This window comes from Saimiri boliviensis, chromosome 17, assembly GCF_048565385.1.
Source record: "Saimiri boliviensis isolate mSaiBol1 chromosome 17, mSaiBol1.pri, whole genome shotgun sequence".
NCBI lineage: Eukaryota > Metazoa > Chordata > Mammalia > Primates > Cebidae > Saimiri > Saimiri boliviensis.
Window position 1 is genome coordinate 19,205,962 of NC_133465.1, and position 21,195 is coordinate 19,227,156.

At 45.8% G+C, this 21,195-nt stretch overlaps 1 protein-coding gene across 3 annotated transcripts in view; it reads left to right on the forward strand.

Moving 5' to 3' along the window:
* Nucleotides 1–14,453: 14,453 nt before the first annotated feature.
* Nucleotides 14,454–21,195, forward strand: part of SPECC1 (sperm antigen with calponin homology and coiled-coil domains 1) — a 326,271-nt gene continuing 319,529 nt past the window's right edge. Inside the window, exon 1 of one of the 3 annotated variants that reach the window (XM_039476154.2) lies at nt 14,454–14,525. The gene's annotated coding sequence lies outside the window, so the exon portion shown is untranslated. Of the gene's footprint in view, nt 14,526–14,572; nt 14,591–21,195 lie in introns of those variants that run through there. The other 2 variants (XM_074388311.1, XM_074388314.1) reach the window with 2 other exon arrangements.

Here is a 21,195-nt window from a genome sequence, read left to right on the forward strand (position 1 = left end):
TGCAGTGGCTCATACCTGTAATCCCAGCACTTTGGGAGACCAAGGCGGGCAGATCATCCCAGGTTGGGAGTATGAGACCAGCCTGACCAACATGGAGAAACACCATCTCCACTAAAAATACAAAATTAGCTGGGTGTGGTGGCACATGCCTGTAATCCCAGCTACTTGAGAGGCTGAGGCAGGAGAATCACTTGAACCCAAAAAGTGGAGATTGCGGAGAACTGACATCATTGCACTTCAGCCTGGGCAAGAAGAGCAAAACTCTCTGTGGCTCACACCTGTAATCCCAGCTCTTAGGGAGGCAGAGGCGGGAGGATAGCTTGAGCCCAGGAGTTTTGAGACCGGCCTGGGCAATATAGTGAGACCCCATTCTCCACAAAAAAGGAAACAAACAAACAAACAAAAAGACAAAAAGTAAAATAAAAATAAAAAATAAATAAAAAATAAAGGGTAACAACGTCTGCATCTCTGCGTACTACCATGACATTTTCACAGATGCCAAAAGGGCCACAGGAATTCTTCAACACTGGGATTGTATCGAGCTGAAAGAAGCAACCTAAGCCCACGGAGGTGGAAGTGGGATCCTCTACTGTGATGAACTAAACAGGGAGCAGAGGAAAAGTTATCATTCTTGAATCCATGGGCCAAATCGAGACAGATTTCAGCTACCAGAAGTTCGCTTTCTAAGTAGTGGCCGGTCACCTCTGGCTTGAATTCCACCTAGCTGAAGGTCCTGCCGTCGCAGAAGGCCACCATGCTGCCCACCATCTCGGGCAGGAAGATCACGTCCCGCAAGCACGGGACACTTTAGACAGGGCAACAAAGGTCGGAGGAGCCCACTCTCAGACTGGAGATTTTGAAGGAAACCCGCAAACCCAAAGAGATAGAAGGACCCTCAGAAGCCACTTAGCAGCCTTCTAGTGTTATGGCCGCCAAAACACGATGCAGAGAGGGGAAAGGACTTTGCTCGGAGTCCTGTGGTAACTCAGTACCCGAGCCGGGACTGGCTTCCAGGCCACCAGAAATACAGTTCTATAGGTGTGCACTCCTTGACTTCTGAACACTAACTATAAACGATAAGAGAGTTTTGCTATTTAAACGATTTCTTTCCTATTTAAACAATTGTTCCCTAAATATTCCTTGCCAGTTGAAGACACAACAGAAGAACAAGTCAGGAGACTGTGTCAATAGAAAATCTGGCTGGGCGTGGGGTGGTTCATGCCTGTAATCCCAATCCCGGCACTTTGGGAGGCTGAGTCGGGTGGATCACTTGAGGTCGGGAGTTCAAGACCAGCCTGGCCAACATGGTGAAACCCCATCTGAACTAAAAATTCAAAAATTATCTGGGCATGGTGGCACATGTATGTAACCCCAGCTACTGAAGAGGCAGAACCGCTTGAGCCCAGGAGGCAGAAGTTGCAGTGAGCAGAGACTATGCCATTGTACTCCAGTCTAGACAACACAGTGAGACTCTGTCTCAAAAAACAAAAAGCAAAAAAAAAAAAAAAACAGGCCAGGCGAGGTGGCTCATGCTTGTAATCCCAGCACTTTGAGAGGCCGAGGCGGGCGGATCGCCTGAGGTCAGAAGTTCAAGACCAGCCTGGCCAACATGGTGAAACCCCCGTCTCTACCAAAAAAACAAAAACAAAAACAAAAACAAAACTTAGCCAGGCGTGATGGTGCATGCCTGTAATCACAGCTACTCAGGAGGCTGAGGCAGGAAAATCTCTTGAACCCGGGAGGTGGAGGTTGCAGTTAGCCTAGATTGCACCATTGCACTCTAGCCTGGGGGACAAGAGCGAGATTTTTGTCTCAAAAAAGAAAGAAAGAAAATCTGATGAGCAGCCTGTCCAGTAGACAACCTGTTTTTTGTTTGTTGTTGTTGTTTTTGTTTGTTTGTTTTTGCATATGGTGGCACATTCATGCCTGTGATTGAAGGTGCACATACACGGTAGAGTTGTTACAGGTACAAGAACGTTCTTTGTTCTACAGGTGGAATTAAATGAATGGTCAAAGCTGGTCTGATGGTAGTGTATTATTGGAGCTCATTAACATTTGTGTCACTAAATTTGGTTTACAACGCCCCAGTGATAAAGTTAACTGGCTTATAAAAAATAAAAATTAGGCTGGGCGTGAGGGTTCATGCCTGTAATCCCAGCAATTTAGGAGGCTAAGGTGGGTGGATCACCTGAGATCAAGAGATCGAGACCAGCCTGGCCAACATGGGAAAACCCTGTCTCTACTAAAAATACAAAAATTAGCCAGGCATGGTGGCACTTGCCTGTAATCCCAGCTACTGGGGAGGCTGAGGCAGGAAAATTGCTTGAACTCAGGAAGTAGAGGTTGCAGTGAGCTAAAATGGCGCCACTGCACTCCTACCTGGGCAGCAAGGGTGAGACTCCATCTTGAAAAAAAGAATTTTATTCTTTCCAAAGAAACAAGACCCTGAGTCCATTTCCCAGCCCACACCTGATGTCGACTCACAATACACAGCCTGGTCTGCTATGAGCCTATCAAAGCACTGCTTCATTTAATTGTCACCTTAACGTCACCACACTCAAGTTCCGGAAGAACTCTGTGCTGACCTCTGTGTGCTGAGCCACCCCCATGTCGCTCAGTGTGCAGTCCCTCTCACTGCACTGAGGCAGTAGCCGGACATGGTGTGACTGCAGGGTCATCCTTGGCATCTTACGCTGCCTCAGGCAAAACAGTGTGCTCTGAGACTTTGCTGCAGGTAGGCTTTGCCCCAGTAAACTCTATCTCATATTCACATGACGTGGTGGTGCTGGGCGCGTGTGGGTTTGCACTCCCTACTCATGACAGTCCCCTCAACCTCTTCCCCAGGATTTCCTCCTCTACCTCCTCAAGTCCCACTGATCTGCAAAGACCAAAAGCTGCAGTCTCAGGTCCCTCCTTCAAACCCCGTGACACAGCCTCCTCTCCCAGAACACTTAAGCCGGAATCTGTCACTGCAGATCCTAGAACAGCCACACCACTCTCTCCACTCACTCCAGACTCACACCCAGGTGATCACAGCCCCCAGAGTAACGATGGAGATGGAGTCCCTGGAACATGCAGATAGTGCCCCTGGGATTATGCAAAAGCAACATTCCTGGCACCTGCAGAGAACAGGGTGACATCCCAGAGCCAGAGCACAGGCCTCTGGGAGGTAGGGATGTGGTCAGGCAGGCTGCCAAAAGTTGGTTGAGCAAGGCCACAAGATCTTTCTGATCTTCCTTCCAAAAAAGGGGCTCCTGTACTGGCGATCCCTGGACTGATGGACCACTCCCTTCCTGGAGGACATGGTTTCTGTCCCAGTTGCCTGGATTTCTGTGCGTGTCCTGCCGAGGTCGTTTTCATGAGAAGCACGCTGTCCTTCCACCTGTTGGGAGCAAGAGTGACAATTGAAATATTATAATAGCAGTGACATATTAGCAGAGAAGAAGAGAGATGAAGTCGCAAGAAAACAGGCTTCCAAGCAGGAGTTTTTCTATTTTAAAAAAAGTTTACAAGTGAACTTTTTTTTTTTTTTTTTTCAGACGGAGTTTCGCTCTTGTTACCCAGGCTGGAGTGCAATGGCGCGATCTCAGCTCACCGCAACCTCCGCCTCCTGGGTTCAGGCAATTCTGCCTCAGCCTCCTGAGTAGCTGGGATTACAGGCATGCGCCACCATGCCCAGCTGATTTTTTGTATTTTTAGTAGAGACGGGGTTTCACCATGTTGACCAGGATGGTCTTGATCTCTTGATCTTGATCCACCCACCTCGGCCTCCCAGAGTGCTGGGATTACAGGCATGAGCCACCACATCCGGCCACAAGTGAACTTTTGTAAAGGGCCAGATAGTAAACATTTTAGGCTTTGAGAGCCACATAGACTCGTTTGCAGGGACTCAATGTTGATATTATAGTTTGAAGGTGGCCATCAGGGTTATGTAAATGAGTGAGTCTGATTTTGTTTCAGCAAAACTTTCTTTACCAAAACAGACAATTAGTGGGCTGGGTTTGGCCCATAATCCTTAGTTTGCCAGCTCCTGCTTTGGGCTCACCCAGATCTGATTTTGAATCCTGGCTCTACTACTGATTAGCTGTAGGAGCTTGGAGGGCTCTCTGAGCCCATTTCCTCATCTGCAGCCTCGACCTCCAGGGTTCAAGTGATTCTGCCTCCTCAGCCTGTTGAGTAGCTGGGATCGCAGGCAGTGCTACCACACTTGGCTAATTTTTATATTTTTAGTAAAGATGGGTTTCACCATGTTGGCCAGACTGGTCTTGAACTCCTGACCCCAGATGATCTGCCAGCCTCAGCCTCCCCAAAGTGCTGGGATTACAGGTGTGAGCCACCACACCCGGACCTCCTGCTCATTTTTAAGATAAACACTGCAATGGCAAGGGTTTTGTGTCATGTCCTATCAAGTCTTGACCAAGAAACCCATTTAAAAGAAGCCCATAGTTGACATTCATTAAATGTTTATGGCATAACAGGCTCCGAACTTACTATTTACATTCATGATCTCGTTTAACCCTCACCCCGAACCCAAGAGGTAAGTGCCTTATACCCATTTTGTATGTGAGGCAACTGTGGCTGAGATCCAAAGCTGAAGACTGGTGAGCAATGCAGCCTGCGTTCCAGCAGAGCCACCAACTCCAGGACTGACCCTGCTCCAGAATAAGAGGAGAGGACGTCCAGCATGGGCATCAAGGATGACCTGGTTTGGCCTGACCTACGCTCTGCTCTGGATTCCTCTTCACTTTTTTCTTCCCCCCCTACCAGCGTCCATTTAAAAAAAAATTATTTTGAGAGTGGGCTATGAGGCTGGCTGATTTTTGTATGTTTTGGTACAGACAGGGTGTTGGTGGTTGTCGGGGGGCGAGGGGGGGGGAGGAGGGTGCATCTCGCCATGTTGCCCAGGCTGATCTCTAACTCTTGGCCTCAAGCGATCCGCCCACCGGGGCCTCCCGAGTAGCTAGGACTACAGGCGTGAGACCCGCGCCCGGCACAAAGTCTCTTTAGTAAGAGGGGAGGATCGGGCCTGCAGCTTCGCTGGCCCGTCAGCCTCTGGGGCTGTCCCAGCCCTTGGAGGGGACACAGGGCTTGGGGCCGCGCGGGCCTCCCCAGGCCTTGCTGGAAAAGCGAGTCCACCTCCAGCCCTGGCGAGGGCTCAAGACCTGGACGGGGCCACGGCCTGGGGAGGGCCAGGACCGCCGCGGTAGGCAAGGACCTCGCCCGATGCGCGGCACGTGGCCCCCCCTACGCCACCCGTCCCGGTCCTCACAGCCACAGCGGTTTTGTTTTCCCGGCCAGGGAGTTTCATCTTCCAGACGCCGCAGGAAAGTGACGGGGCTTGGCGGGACGCAAAAACAGCCTCTTGGGCTGGAGCGGGTCCCGGCGGAGCCGGAGCCGGAGCGTGCGGGGACCCGCAGTCAGCAGACGTCCAGGCCCGGGTTCCCCGGGCACCTGGCGCCCGTTCTTCTGGTCCCGGGGCGCCCCCTGCTGGCCAGGTGCGAAAAGCGTCTCCACTTTCCGGTGTCTGCGGCCAACACTTCACTGTCAAATTTATCTTTGAATTTGTATTCTGATCTTTTAGTTATTAATTCCTGTGTAAAAGAGATTTTAACTGGGACTAAATTTTAGTGTGGCCTTCGGTCGTCTCAGGATCCCTGGAAACGTGTGGCATGTGCATTTCTTTCTTTTCTTTTTTAAATTTTGAGACGGGGGCTTGCTCTGTCACCAGGCTGGAGTGCAGTGATGCTGTCTAGGCTCACTGCAACCTCCGCCTCCCGGGCTCAAGCAATTCTCCTGCCTCAGCCTCCAGAGTAGCTGGGACTACAGACACACGCCACCACGCCCAGCTTTTTTTTTTTTTTTTTTTGTAAAGACGGGGTTTCACTGTATTTTTTAGTAAAGACGGGGTTTCAGGAGGCGGAGGTTGCAGTGAGCCGAGATTGTGCCACTGCACTCCAGCCTAGTGCCTGGTGACAGAGTGAGACTCTGTCTCAAAAAAAAAACAAAAAAAAACGAGGTTTCACCATGTTGGCCAGGATGGTCTCGATTTCTAGACCTCGTGATCCGCCTGCCTCAGCCTCCCAAAGTGCCGGGATTACAGGTGTGAGCCGCCGCGCCTGGCCGACATGTGCGTTTTTTTAGAAAAAGTGTCCATTGTTTCATCACTTTTTTTTTTTTTTTTTTTTTTTTGAGATGAAGTTTCGCTCTTGTTGCCCAGGCTGGAGTGCAATGGCATGATCTTGGCTCACTGCAACCTCCGCCTCCTGGGTTCAAGCGATTTTCCTGCCTCAGCCTCCTGAGTAGCTGGGATTACAGGCATGCGCCACCATGCCCGGCTAATTCTGTATTTTTAGTAGAGGCGGGGTTTTTCAATGTTGGTCAGGCTGGTCTTGAACTACCAACCTCAGGTGATCCGCCTGCCTCGCCTCCCAAAGTTCTGGGATTACAGGTGTCAACCACTGCGCCCGGCCTGTTTCATCACATCTTAAAATGAATCCATGACCCACAGTTGTCATTGCTAGCATCAAACATCTAAACGGTTTTGTTAAAACTCCGAGGAACTGGGCTTTATTCTGGTAAACGCAGCCTCCAGTTTGCTAAGGATCTGCGCACACAGTTCAGTACTACATAAGTCCTCTAGGGGGCAGCATAACCCTCAATATAAAAACCCATTCTGAGCCCCGCGCAGTGGCGCGCAGGGAATCCCAGCTACAGCTGCTCCGATGTATGGCTAGAGCCCAGGAGCTGGTGCCGTGCTCCACGACTGCACATGTGAACAGCCACTGCACTCCAGCCTGGGAAACGGCGAGACCCTCTCTCTAAAAAAAAACAAAAACAAAAAACCCGATTAGGCGCGTTGGATGGCTCATGCCTGTAATCCCAGCACTTTGGGAGGTCTCGGCGGGTGGATAGCTTAAACCCAGGAGCTCGAAACCAGCCTGGACAGCATGTAGAGACTTCATGTCTACAAAGAATTAAATAATTAGCTGCGCGTGGTGGCACGCGCTTGTGGTTCCAGCTGCTCGGCAGGCTGACATCGGAGGGTCTCCTGAGCCGGGAGGGGGGTGGGGGAGTGGGGAGGAGGTTGCAATGAGCCGCAATTGCACAGCTGCACTCCAGTCCGGGCGATAGAACCAGACTGTCTCAAAATAAGTAAGTAAATAAATAAATAAATAAAACCAAAAACGATTTTGGGAGCCTGACCTTTCGGTTTTTGAACTTCCTTCCTTACCTCCCCCCTCCCTCTCCCTCCCTTCCTTCTTTCCTTCCTTCCTTCCTTCCTTTGACAGGGTCTCACTGTCACCCAGGGTAGAGTGAGTGGCATTATCACTGCAGCCTTGAACTCCTGAACTCAAGCGATCCTCTTACGTCAGCCTGCTGAGTAGCTAGGTCTATAGTTGTGTGTCAGCACACCTGGTAATTAAAAGCATTTCTGGGCCGCTGCGGTGGCTCACACCGGTAATCCCAGCACTTTGAGAGGCTGAGGTGGGCGGATCACGAGGTCAGGAGTTCGAGATCAGCCTGACTAACACAGTGAAACTCTGTCTCTGTTAAAAACACAAAAATTAGCCAAGCGTGGTGGTCTGCACCTGTAATCCCAGCTACTCGGGAGGCTGAGACAGGAGAATTGCTTGAACTGTGGAGGCGGAGGTTGCAGTATGCCAAGACTGAAACACTGCACTCCAGCCTGGGCAACAGAGCAAGACTCTGTCTCAAAAAAAAATTTTGTTATAGAGACAAGGTCTTGCTATGTTGCTCAGGCTGGTCTTGAGTTCCTGGGCTAAGGCATCCTCTAGCTTCGGCCTCCCAAGTGCTGGGATTACAGGTGTGAGCCACCACACCTGGCCTGAATTTTCTTATCACTTTTTTTTTTTTTTTTTTTTTTGGAGACGGAGTCTCACTCTGTCACCCAGGCTGTAGTACACTGGCATGATCTAGGCTCACTGCAACTTCTGCCTCCTGGGTTCAAGCAATTCCCCTGCCTCAGCCTCCTGAGTAGCTGGGACTATAGGCGTGTGCCACCAAGCCCAGCTAATTTTTGTGTATTTTAGTAGAAATGTAGTTTCATCATATTGAACAGACTGGTCTCCAACTCCTGATCTCATGATCCACCCTTCTAGGCCTCCCAAAGTGCTGAGATTACAAGAGTGAGCCACCATGCCCAGCCTTTTCTTCTTTTTTAATGCCAAAAGATGGAAGCCAGAACTGTGAGCTTCCTTCAGCTCTGTCAGTGGTTTATCTCAACATGGGCTAAATGTATGAAGGTGTTCTTCCAATCTTACTGCTGTGATTGTTGGTCCTACGTTTTGACTGCTGGATTGATTTCAGTGAGGACTCAGTGTGTAGATTCTAGCCATCCTTGAAGGACTGATGTCCTCAACTAAACTAGAAGCACACTATACTTTACAATGTTTGTATGCTTAGTCTCTGGAGCAGAGTTCATTGAAAAAATGAAGGAATGAATGGATTACCACAAGGACTTCACAAGGCTAGGCATTGCCTGGCTTGGAAAGGGGCTTTAAATTGCCATCATGCATGGAAGCGCATTGCACCAGCCAAATTTCTTGGTTGCAAGCAACAGAAATAAACTCTGGCTCTTTTAAGCAAGAAAGGAGTTTATTGGAATGGCATGGCACTATAATCATGAGAGTTTGTCTTAGTTTGTTTTCTGTTGTTTATAACAGTATCTGAAACTGGGTAATTTATAAAGAAAGGCATTTATTTCTACAGTTATGGAGGCTGAGAAGTCCAAGGTTGAGGAGCTATATGTGCTGAGAGCCTTCTTGTTGGTGGGGACTCTAGGCAGTGTAAGACATCACACGGTGAAGGGGCTGTCCATGCTAGCTCAGGTCTTGTTGCTTTTTTTTTTCTGAGGCAAAGTTTCACTCTTGTTGCCCAGGTTGGAGTGCAGTGGCTTGATCTGGGTTCACGGCAACCTCTGCTTCCCCAATTCAAGCGATTCCTCTGCCTCAGCCTCCTGAGTACCTGGGATTACAGGCATGTGCCACCACACCCAGCTAATTTTTGTATTTTTGGTAGAGATGGGGTTTCACCATGTTTCAAGTCTGGTCTTGAACTCCTGACTTCAGGTAATCCACCTGCCTCAGTCTCTTAAAGTGCTGGGATTATAGGCATGAGCCACTGAGCCTGGCCCAGCTAGCTCAGGTCTTAATTCTTCCCCTTATAAAGCCACTGATGACACTCCCATGACAGCCCATTAATCCATTAATCCACTCATGAGGGTTCTGCCCTCGTGATCCAATCACTGCTAAAGCCCCATCTCAGCATTGCCACTTTGGGGATTAAGTTTCAAAATGAGTTTGGCAGGGGACAAACATTCAAACCATAGCAGGGTTCAAAAGCAGGTTCAAATAGTTGTAAAAATTTGTTTTAATTAAAAAAGTAAAAGTTAAAAAAATTAAAAGAAGCAGGTTCATCAAGAGACAAAGGAAGTCCTGGATGGACAAGAAGTAGGAAGCACAACCATCGCCTTTAGCAAGAAAGGTCTGGCTAGGGCCTCAGCACCATCACTGTCCACCTCCACAGCGATGGGCAGTGTCCTGATTTGGGCTGTTCTCTCGCCTTTGCATCTTATGTTCCGCCTTTGCATCATATATCAAAGGGTGGATTGACCCTTAGACAAAAGATAAGTCACATTCCAAAGCCCCAGTCGCCAAAGTGTGAAGCAGGGAGGATCTCCCTGATACAACTCTCGGGCGGAGGAAATATCCCCCGCATCCCACCACTCACACACTGGAGCATCCTCCAGCCCACTAGGCAGGCTTCACAGGGGCGAGTCAGGGGCGGGCCATCCACCTGCTCCAGGCAAGTCTGCACAGCCCTTGCTGCCAGCCTCTTCACCGGTAGTTTTGTGTTTTGTTTTGTTTTTTTAATCACTGTTCATTTCTTCTTTTTGACTTCTTGGACTAGCCATGAAGATTGCAGGCATTCTTGGCCTTTTAGTAGGAATGTTTCTAATGTTTCACTATGGAATGTTAAGGTTTACTGAAGGCTTCTAGTAGCTAGATTATCTATTTGGTTTGAGAATTTTCCTTGAATTCCTAAGCTCAGTAAGAGTTGTTTTGTTTGTTTGTTTTATTTTATTTTGTTTTGAGACAGAGTCCTGCTCTCTCACCTAGGCTGGAGTGCAATGGCATGATCTCAGCTCACTGCAACATTTGCCTCCCTGGTTCAAGCCATTCTCCTGCCTCAGCCTCACCATGTTGGCCAGGCTGGTGTCTAACACCTAACCTCAAGTGATCCATCCTCCTTGGTCTCCCAAAGTGCTGGGATTATAGACATGAGCCACCATGCTTGGCCTCAATTCCTCTTTCTATTTCATAATTTTTCTTAAGTTAAAAACATTTATTCTAATATGTTGTTTCAGTGTACTTCTAAGATGCATAAAGCACCCTATTCCCAGGTCTGCCCCCACCTTGGTAGAGGGCTCTGGCTTTCTCCTGCTTAACCTCAAGTGACTCTGTCAGCCTCCACCTGGTTTATGGTTTGGAGTGTTAATAAAGATAGTGCTTATGTTTGTGTTTCTCGTATTCCTTGGTACTCTTGGGTAATTTGCAAGATCTCCACATCTATACCAGAAGTCCATTTTCAATCATTTTCTTCAGGCTGTTTGTTTTATTTTATATTTATTTATTTATTTATTTTATTTTTGGGATCGAGTCTTGCTCTGTCGCCCAGGATGGAGTGCAGTCGTGTGATCTCAGCTCACTGCAACCTCTGTCTCCTGGGTTCAAGAGAGTGTCCTGCCTCAGCCTCCCAAGTAGCTGGGATTATAGGCACCCATCATGTTTTAATTTTTTCAGAGACAGGGTCTTGCTTTGACCAGGTTGGAGTGCAGTGGTGCAATCATGGCTGACTATAACCTCCAATTCCTGAACTCAAGTGATCCTCCTGCCTCAGCCTCCTGAGTAGCTGGGACTACAGGCACATGCCACCATGCCCAGTTACTTTTAATGTTTTTGTAGAGACAGGGTCTCCATATGTTTCCCAGGCTGGCCTCTTACTCCTGGCTTCAAGTGATCCTCTCACCTCGGCCTCCCAAAGTGCTAGGATTACAAGCATGAGCCACTGTGTCCCAGCCTTGTTCTACTATTTTCATTTCATATGTTAGGTGACCATGTAATTGATCATCCAAACCAGGAACTGTAAGAATGAAAGAGGCTGACAGTAGTTTGATGCTGGGACTAGCATCGTGCATTGAGATTATTTCTGGGAAAGCAGGAGATATGCCACCTTGCTTATCGTGTGCTTATCTTCTTTGGATTGTTGAATTTGGAGGGTTTTTTTTGTTGTTGTTTTTGAGGTGCTGTCTCACTCTGTTGCCCAGGCTGGAGTACAATGGCGTGATCTCAGCTCACTGCAACCTCCAACTCCCGGGTTCAACCTGCCTCAGCTTCCTGAGTAGCTGGGATTACAGGCGCCTGCCATCATGCCATAAAAAGTAGAGATAGGGTTTCACCAGGCTGGTCTCGAAGTCCCTACCTCAGGCTATTTGGCCTCCCAAAGTGCTGGGATTAGAGGTGTGAGCCACCGCACCCGGCCCTGAATTTGGAGTTTCTGTTGGCAGGCTTATTTCAACTGGGCAGCCTTGATCCACCCTGCCCAGCAGTGCTACCATTCTCTCCACCAGGCCTCTGGGACCCCTTCACTTATCTCACTTCTTTCTTACTCTGAAAGAAAGCAGAAAAAAGGAATAAAGATAAAAGCAGAAATAAGTAATTAGAAATGTTAAATTAAGTTTAGCCTAAAGCTGCCTCCTTATATATTTGAAGTTCAACCTGTTGGTTCCTTCCTACCTAGTAAACTGTAACCTAACAATGTGCAAACAGACTGTAACTTACTCTTCTGCCATCAACTGTTCAAACGCTGTTCAAACAAGGCAAAAGCTGAGCTGTAACCCATCTGGCTGTTTCTGCACCTCGCTTTCATTTACTGTATGTACTTTCTTTTTTCTGTCCATAAATTCTCTCTGACCACGTGGCAGTGCTGAAATTACTCTTTACCTATTTCGCTTTAGGGCAGCTGCCAGATTTAGGAATCAAATCATTCTGTGTTCAAACTGTGTCTTCAGTTTTCTTTTAACAGGGAACAACAAAACAACAACAAAAATAGTAGATGAAGCTTCAAATTAGGCTAAAAAGAAAGGAAAAAAAGAAAAAGCAAAAAAAGGAGAAATTTTTTTTTTTTTTGAGACGGAGTTTCGCTTTTGTTACCCAGGCTGGAGTGCAATGGCGCAATCTCGGCTCACCGCAACCTCCGCCTCCTGGGTTCAGGCAATTCTCCTGCCTCAGCCTCCTGAGTAGCTGGGATTACAGGTACGCGCCACCATGCCCAGCTAATTTTTTGTATTTTTAGTAGAGATGGGGTTTCACCATATTGACCAGGATGGTCTCGATCTCTTGACCTCGTGATCTACCCACCTTGGCCTCCCAAAGTGCTGGGATTACAGGCGTGAGCTACCGCGTCCAGGGAGAAAAATATTTTTAAAAGAAGAAAAAAAAAAATCTTCAGTATAACTGAAAACATAAATCTAAGAGTTGGTTCTTTGGAAAAAAAAAATACCATTTTAAAAGTTAACAAAATAAAGAAAGTAAAAATACCCAAAAGAAAGTATTTGGGAGAAGTTAACAGGTTCAAAAAAGACTATTTTCCTCAACTTTATGCACATACACTTGAGTGTCTGGAAAATAAAGGATAATTTGTTTTAAGAAATACATGCTTTATCAACATTAACTCTAGAAGAATTTTAAAAAGGTAAATTATAAAATTGCCACAAAAGAAACATTTCTAGCCTTCAAAGAGTTGCCATTCCCAAAGAAAGCATCAGGCTGGAAGGGACATTTTCAACCAGGAAATGATCAAACCTTAAAAAATAGATAATTTTAATTTTAATGCTCCTTTATTGTTCAGAGTACAAGGAAAAAGCAAAAGTGCCTAATTTTTTTTTCCCGTTTTTTTTTTTTTTTTTTTTTTTTTTTTTTTGGTAGTGATGGGGGGTCTCACTATGTTTCCTAGACTGGTCTCGAACTTCTGGCCTCAAGCACTCCTCCTATCTTGGGGTTCCAAATTTTTTGTGATGTGAGCATAAAATTTGGTTGATTCTGAAACCTAACAACATTAGACATTCAAAAGAAAATTATTGCCCATTTCATTTTTTAGTATCAACGCAAAACTTACAAACAAAATATTAGCAAACAGAATCAAACCGTCTATTTTAAAAAATAAGACAAGTTAATTGCCGGGATACACTGGATTTTTTATTAGGAATTTATTATAACTAGGACTCATGACTTCGGTGTGGGGAAATCCGCGGTTACTCGGTTTGCTCATGCTTAGAGACATCTTCCTCCTCTTTCTCTGCTCCTTTCCAGTGAAAATTTCTTCAAGTTTCCTCTATCAAACCAAAGCTTCATCCCTCTTCTTTTGCTCTTTCCTCCTCTCCTCTCAGAACAAAGGGGTTGCTGCTGACCAGCCCAGGCCTTCGTACTTGGGCCGGGGTCATTCTTCCTTGCGGGGCAGTCCTGTCCTTCAGGTGGGATCTGCAGACCTCCCTAGGTGTCCGCGGGGCGGCGAGGAGGGGCAGCACCGGCCCTGGTGGAGAGCCGCTGGTCTAGGCTCGCCCCTCGACCTGTGCACCGCATCCTGCCAGTGTTGGTTAGTCTCCCTGGATCCGCTCCTTCCTCCTCGTTTGATCCTCGCGCCCTCAAATATGACCAAAGGTCCTGTTATTTCACTAAGGTCTTAGGCCACTTCCATGTCAAGAAACACAGTGGCACTTTCCAGCCCCTGGCCATGAGGCACCCTGGAGAAGGAGGGAAGGAAGATGCTGAGCGGGATGTTGACCTTGCTGAGTTCCAGGCGCCTCCGTGGTGTCCTGGGGGAGGCGCTGGGCGGGAGGGTGCAGCGGGGCGGGGGGTGCGGGGTCGGGGGCAGCGAACGCCACAGGCCTGACCGGGCCCCTTGCAGGTGGCGGGGAGGTGAGGCCGTGAGCACAGCTGTCACACTGGAGGGCGCCTCAGAATGACCTGAAGGGCTCGCGAGCCTGCGGACTGCTGGATCCACCTTCAGGCTTTTTTAGCGCAGGAAAAAACCGAAGAGCCTCGGTGGGTCGAAGACTGCATTTTCTCGCTTCCCAGATGAGGCTGAAGCTGCTGGGTCCCGGCACCACCCTTAGAAAACCGCCGGTCTAGAGTGCGGAAATGGGTCCCAGGTCTGGCCTGGGGCGCCCCAACATCGATAATCTGCGACCGGAATACAAGCAGCTAGGGAGAGGAGACCCGCCGGGAGAGGGAGGTCCCCCGCCGCCAGCTGAAGGAGGGCGGCGCAGGCGGAAGTGCCAGCGGCGGTGCCGGGACTACAGCTCCCAGCGAGCCCCGCGCGGCTCGCGCTCGCCCCCTGGCGGCGCTGGCGGGAGGCGCCGGCGGAGCGCGGGTCTCTCTCCTGAGCATCAGTGAGCGCCGGGAGCCGCGGCGGTTGCGGGCTGCGGCGCTGAGCCAGCAGGGCCGGTGAGTAGGAGCCGCGCCGCCCGCTTGTCCGCCCGCCGGCCGGCTCTCTGCGCCTCAGCCGCCCGGTGTGCAGGGGTGGGTGTGCGAGCGTGGGGTCCGGCAGTCCGTCGCGGGGGCACGGGACTGCCTTTCTGGGAGGCGCGCTGCGTCTTTGCCGCGGGGGCCCCGGTGCCCTCGGCGCGGGTCTGTCCCCAGCCCAGGAGGGACGTCCTGTCCCGTCCTGCCCGACCCGGAGCGGAGGGACCGGTGCCGCAGGTGGCCGCGGCAGGTGGCCGCCTCCTCCCCTCCGTGCCTGAGGGTTGTCGCAGGGACCCGGGACTGAGGGCCAGGTGGCTCCCGACAGCTGCGGCCCTGGAGGCCACCCCAGCCGCGGTGGGACGGGTGCGCGGGCACGCCCGGCCCCGGCTCCTGGGTGCCAGGAGCCTCTCGCACCCTCCCTGGTGCTGCCCTGGGGGTGCTGCGTGGTGCAGAGGACCGGGAAGCCCTTGGCCCTCGGCGTCCACCGCGCTCCCGCTCCTTCCTGGCAGGGGTGGCCGGAGAAGGGCGCGGGCTGCGCATCCCGGCTCAGCTGGGGCACCGCGACGCAGTGCACCTGGCGGGCCCGGGGGAGCGCGCGGTGCCGGTGGGTGTCCCGGTGGTGCGGACCTGCGGGCGTGCGGCAGTAACGACCTCCTTCCCCAGCGTCCGTGCAATAAAATTAGTGTTATGTGCTTTTTTTTTTTTTTAAAGGAAGTTTGACTTAGAATATCTTATTTTGCTGGAGCCCCATTTGCCAGTATGTAAGTTTATGTAATAAACGGCATACAGTTGGGAAAAAAAATCTTCCTCTGAAGGTGCTCTTCCTTGCCCTCTGCAGGAAGAATTACGCCGAGCTGGTGACAGGCTTATCCACCAGTAACTGTAGGCGCTGCAGGCAGCAGATAAAGTGTTTTTTGAGTAGGGGCACAAGTCAGCCCTTCAGGACAATTTTTGTTTTGGAAAGATTCTGTTATCCAGTTTCAAACACCGTGTTCTTTCAGTGTTGAAGATGGGGGAGGAGGGAAGAGCAAAGGCTTGTCAATCCTAATACCTCAACAGAAATTAGCTTTGCAGGATTAACTCTCCAAGCAAGCGAGCTGAATTTGGCAGTCCAAACTACAGATGAAGCTGAGCCTCCATACTAAACCCTGTCTCAGTTTTAATAGCTTTTCAGTTGATTGGGTTGCCTCTTCCAAATGGGTGATCTTACTGTCTGTTAACAGATTATCTCGCACCTTTGTACGTTATTTCTTGTCTTCCACGGATGACTCTCGCTGCAATGTTGACTATTAAGGTTAAATAGGACTCCTGGTCTCGGGCCTGTTTTTAGGGAGCATTCCCTCTGTATCTTCACCGAGTGTATTCTATTCCATCAAGTACATTTTTGTTTATGCCTAATTCCTAAAAGTTTGAAAAGTCGGGGGTGGGTGTTGGTTTTTTTTCCCTCAAATGCTTTTGTGGGCATAGATTTTCGTTTTAAAATTGTTAACATAAGTGGTCATATTGCTAGATTTTCTTTCTCTAAAACCCTGGGCTAATTTAAAATGCACTTTTGGATTGTCTGTTCACATCAATAAGCTAGCATTTTATTTAGGGTTTTGGTATCTGAGATTGGCATATAACTTACCCGGTTTTTGTCTGTGTTCATAATTAGGATTAAGCTGTCCTCTCTGATTAAATTGGGAAACTTTCCATCATTTTCCATGCTCTGGAATAGAAGAATTATCTGTTCCCTCAAGTTTGGCACAACTTGACTGCAGACTGCCTGCCCCATTGCTGGTGTTTTTTTTTTAGGAAGTTAACATCACTATTTAATTACCTTTTTTTTAAATGATAATTAATTTTTCCCAATTTTCTATTTCTTCAAAGTAAATTTAATATATGCTAGCATAATGTCATATATAGTATTCTGTTGTAAGAAAACAAACTCTTTCATATCTGTATGTTCTCTTTCTGATACAGTATTTTTTTGATACCTTTTCTCTTGTTTATTGGTCAGACTTGCTTAGTGATTATTTTATTAATCCTTTCAAAGAAACAGCTTTTATTAACCAGGATTCATTGATTAGTTCTATTGATTTTTATTTTTCTATGTCGTTAATTTCTGTTCTTTATCTTTCTACTTAATTTCAATTTATGTTGTTCAAGTTTTAGCGGTTTGAACAGAAAACTTGGCTCATTTATTTAATCAGTTAGTCCTTCTGAACAAGGCAAGGATTTCTAATTCTTTCATTCCCCTTACCTCACATTTGGCCTTTGTTGTATTTTTGCTTTAAGCCTGCCAGTGAGACATTATTGCTATTTTTTTGGTAATTTTCTAGGTCAACATTTATTAGCTTTATCTACCTGTTTACCATTTTCTTCACTTTCCATTCCTTCTTGTATCACAGATACTTTTCTCTGGAACATTTTCCTTCTCCCTCCAATACATTCTTTAGAATTACTTGAGTGATGACAAATTCTCTGTTTTTTTAATATCTGAAAATGCCATTATTCTCCCTGTGTTCTTGAATTTTGGTTTCACCATGTTTCTTTCTTCTATTGATTTCAGAGTTATTTTTATATATTTTTTCTTTTCTAGCATTTTAAAAAGGTGTTTTGTAGCTGCAAGGTTTTGGGATCTCTATTCTGCCAGAGGGCTGAAAGAAAAACAAAGATTAAAAACAGAAATTAATTTACAGTCCACTGTCAGTCATGACTGTTCCCTGTATCCTTAGTATACTGGGTATACAGTTCTATATTCATCTCAAGTTTATTAATTATAATTTGTGTTTTCTGCATCCTTAACTTATTTTTTCCTCTGTTTGACCTGTTGAATTGGAGAGTTGTATTAAAGACCTCCATTATGATTCTTGTAGAGTTTTTTTGTTCTGTTTCTATATTTGATATATGTTTCTTTCTTTAAATGTTATATTTTTAAAGCTGTTTTGTGTGCTTAAAGGTTCACAGTTCTTCTTGATGAATTGTATCTTTTGAGAATAAACCAGCTATCTTATTTATTTTTGTTATTTATTCTTTTTATATTGCTATACTTGCTTTTTGCTAGCATTTATGTGGCATATCTTCTTCTATTCACTTATTTCCGGTTTTCTGTGTCTTATTTGTTACTCTTACCATTATCTTATAGCTGGATTTTGTTTAATTAATCTTTGTTTTTAATAAATATTGTGGTAAAATAACAAAATTTATCATCTTTTTTTTTTTTTTACCATTTACCACTTATAAGTGTGCAGTTCACCAATGTTAAGTGCGTGCACATTGTTGTGCAACCAATCTCCAGACTTTTTTCACCTGACAAAATTGAAGTTCTGTAGCTATTACTCCAGCCCCTGGCAATCACCATTCTGCTTTCTGTCTCTATGAATTTGCCTATTTTAGGTACCTTGCATGAGTATCTAATATAGTACCTCCTATAGTATTTTTCTTTTTATGACTGGCTTATTTCATTTAACATAATGCCCTCAAAGGTTCATCCATGTTGTAGTGTGTGTCAGAATTTTCTTCCTTTTTATTGCTAACTAATATTCCATTGAATGTATATACCACATTTTGCTTATCCATATATGTGTTAATGGATATTTGTGTTGGTTCCACATCATAGCTATTATGAATAATGCTGCCATGACCATGAATAAATGAATATTTCTTCAAGACCCTGCTTTCAATTATTCGAGTATATACCCAGAAATAGAATTGATGGATCAAGTAGTAATTCTATTTTTAATTTTTTGATGACCCAGCATACTTTTTTCCACAGAGGCTGACCATTTTATAGTCTTAACAGAAATGCATGAGAATTGCAGTTTTTCTGCATCCTTGCTAACATTTGTTATTCTCTCTCTTATTTTTTGATAGCAGCCATCCTTATGGATGTGAAATCCTAGTCTTTTAATAGGTGGCTTTAGCCCACTTATATTTATTTTTATTACTGATATTTTGGAGTTTATTCCTGCTATCTTATTTTATGTTTTTGATTTCTTTTCTTTTCTTTTCTTTCTTTCTTTCTTTTTTTTTTTTTTTTTTTTTTTTTTTTGACACAGAGTTTCACTCCTATCGCCCAGGCTGGAGTGCAGTGATGCAATCTCAGCTTGCTGCAACCTCTGCCTTTTGGATTTAAATAATTCTCCCATCTCAGCCTCCTGAGTAGCTGGGATTACAGGCCTGCACTACCATGCCCAGCTAATTTTTGTATTTTTAGTAGAGATGGGATTTAACTATGTTGACCAGGCTGGTCTCAAACTTCTGACCTCAAGTGATCTGCCTGCCTCGGCCTCCCAAAGTACTGAGATTACAAGTATAAGCCACTGTGCCTGGCTCATTTCATTCTCACGGCTGTATAGATGCCATGCCATTGTATATATCCCTAATGTAGATACACATTTAACTTTGGCAGTTGGTTTTTTGCAATTTTGGACTATATGAATAGTGAGTGCATGAACACTCAAGTACATGTCTTTTGTTGAGTGAGTATATGCATTTCTGTTGAGTGTGTATCTGGGAGTGGAATTGCTTGGTCATAGACTCTGCATATGCTCAGTTTTAGTAGATACTAGCAAACAGTTTTCAGTAGTGGTTGCACCAACTTATTTATCCCAGAAGTCAATGTGGTTGCTCCACATTCTTACCTATTCTTGGTAATTTCTGTCTTTTCTCTTTTAGTATTCGGATGGATTTTGTGGTTTTAATTTGGATTTTCCTGATGATAAATGAATTTATGTTCTTTTGGTACCCTTAGTTTTTCACACATATCTAAATAGTTTTTTCTCTTGCTGTTAAAAGCTAATTTGTTTATGTGAACTCTCCATGAGTAAAGCAAAACAGAATCTTGCATGATTTTAATTCTGTCTCATGTTAAGATCATATTAAAGTTTTGGGTTTTCATACATCATGCATAAACAGTTATTTAGAGAAACTGTAAATTCTTCTGATTATTTGCTCATCAATGATGCTTTTATCTTCTTTGTTTTGCTTAGTGAGTAAGGACTAAAAGTGTTTATTTTGTTTTGTTTTCAGAGATTCTATGAGTGGTAAACTTTCTGAACCCTTGCATGTTTAAAAAATGTTTTTTATTTTGCTTTTCCATGTGATATTCTTGGCTAGGTATAGGATTCTACCTTAAAACCTTCTGAATTTTGAAGGTACTACTTTGTTATCTGCTGGTCTCTAGGAAGAAGTCTGTGTGCTCTGATCCTTGTTTCTTTGTAGTTAGCCTGTTTCTTTTCTCTGAAGCATTACAGTTTTTATTCTTTTTCTGGTTATTCTGAAATTTAACTACTATTTGTCTAGTAGGAGTGAATCTTTTTCTCTTTTTTTTTTTTTTTTTTTTTTTTTTTTGAGACGGAGTCTTGCTCTGTTACCCGGGCTGGAGAATGGCGTAATCTCGACTCACTACAACCTCCACCTTCCAGGTTCAAGTGATTCTCCTATCTCAGCCTCCCAAATAGCTGGAATTACAAGTGTGTACCAGCACGTTCGGCTAATGTTTGTATTTTTAGTAGAGACAAGGTTTCACCATGTTTGCCAGACTGATCTCGAACTCCTGACCTCAGGTGATCTGCCCACCCCTGCCTCACAAAGTGCTGAGATTACAGGCATGAGCCAACGGGCCCAGCCAGCACACCAGGCCTAAGAGTGGATCTTTTTTGTTCTTCCTGTTCAATGTTTGGTAGTCCCTTTCATTCTGAAGACTAACACACATTTCTGTGGCACTGGAGAAGTTTTGAGTATTTCCTTGCCTCTATTCTATTTTCAGCTTTTGGAATTATTCTTACTTGGGAATTAGAATATCTTGATTTATCTTTCATGTTTCTTAAAAAAAAGCATTTATTTTCTCTCAAATGTTCTGTCTTTTTAAATTAAATTAAAAAAAATTTTTTTTTTTAAGAGACAGGGTATTGCTCTGTTGCCCAGGCCTGGGGTGCAATGGTGCGGTTCTGTGACCTGGAACTCTTGGACTCAAGCGAGTCCCCTGCCACTGTGCCCAGCTCAAATGCTCTGTCTTTTTATCTTTATGGGCTGCATTCTGGGATGTTCCTTGACTTGATTTTGCAGGTCGCCAATCTAATATTTAGATTTATTCTGTCAACTCTTTAGCCCATCTCTAGAGTGTTTTTGTTTGTTTGTTTGTTTGTTTTCTGAGTGTTTTAAAATATTGATTATCATATTTTTAACTTTCTGGGTCTCTACTTTTAAACATTTAACTTTTGAAATAGATAAGATAATCAGTGTTCAAAACCAGACTGTATTAAAAAGGTGTAAAAAGCCAGGCGCGGTGGCTCACACCTGTAATCCCGGCACTTTGGGAGGCTGAGGAGGGTGGATTGCCTGAGCTTGGGAGTTGGAGACCAGCCTGGGCAATACAGTGAAACCCCATCTCTACTAAAATACAAAAAATTAGCCAGGCATGGCTGTGTGCGCCTGTTGTCCCAGCTACTCGGGAGGCTGAGGCAGGAGAATTGCAAAACCGTGGTCGAGGTTGCAGAGAGCCGAGATCACGCCACTGCACTCCAGCCTGGGCAACAGGCGAGACTCTGTCTCAAAAAAAAAAAAAAAAAAGGTGTAAATGAAAGGCATCCCCACCATTCCTATCCTCTCACTTCTCTTGCCTTACAAGCAGGTAGCCATTGTTATTAGTTTCTTATGTGTCCTTCCA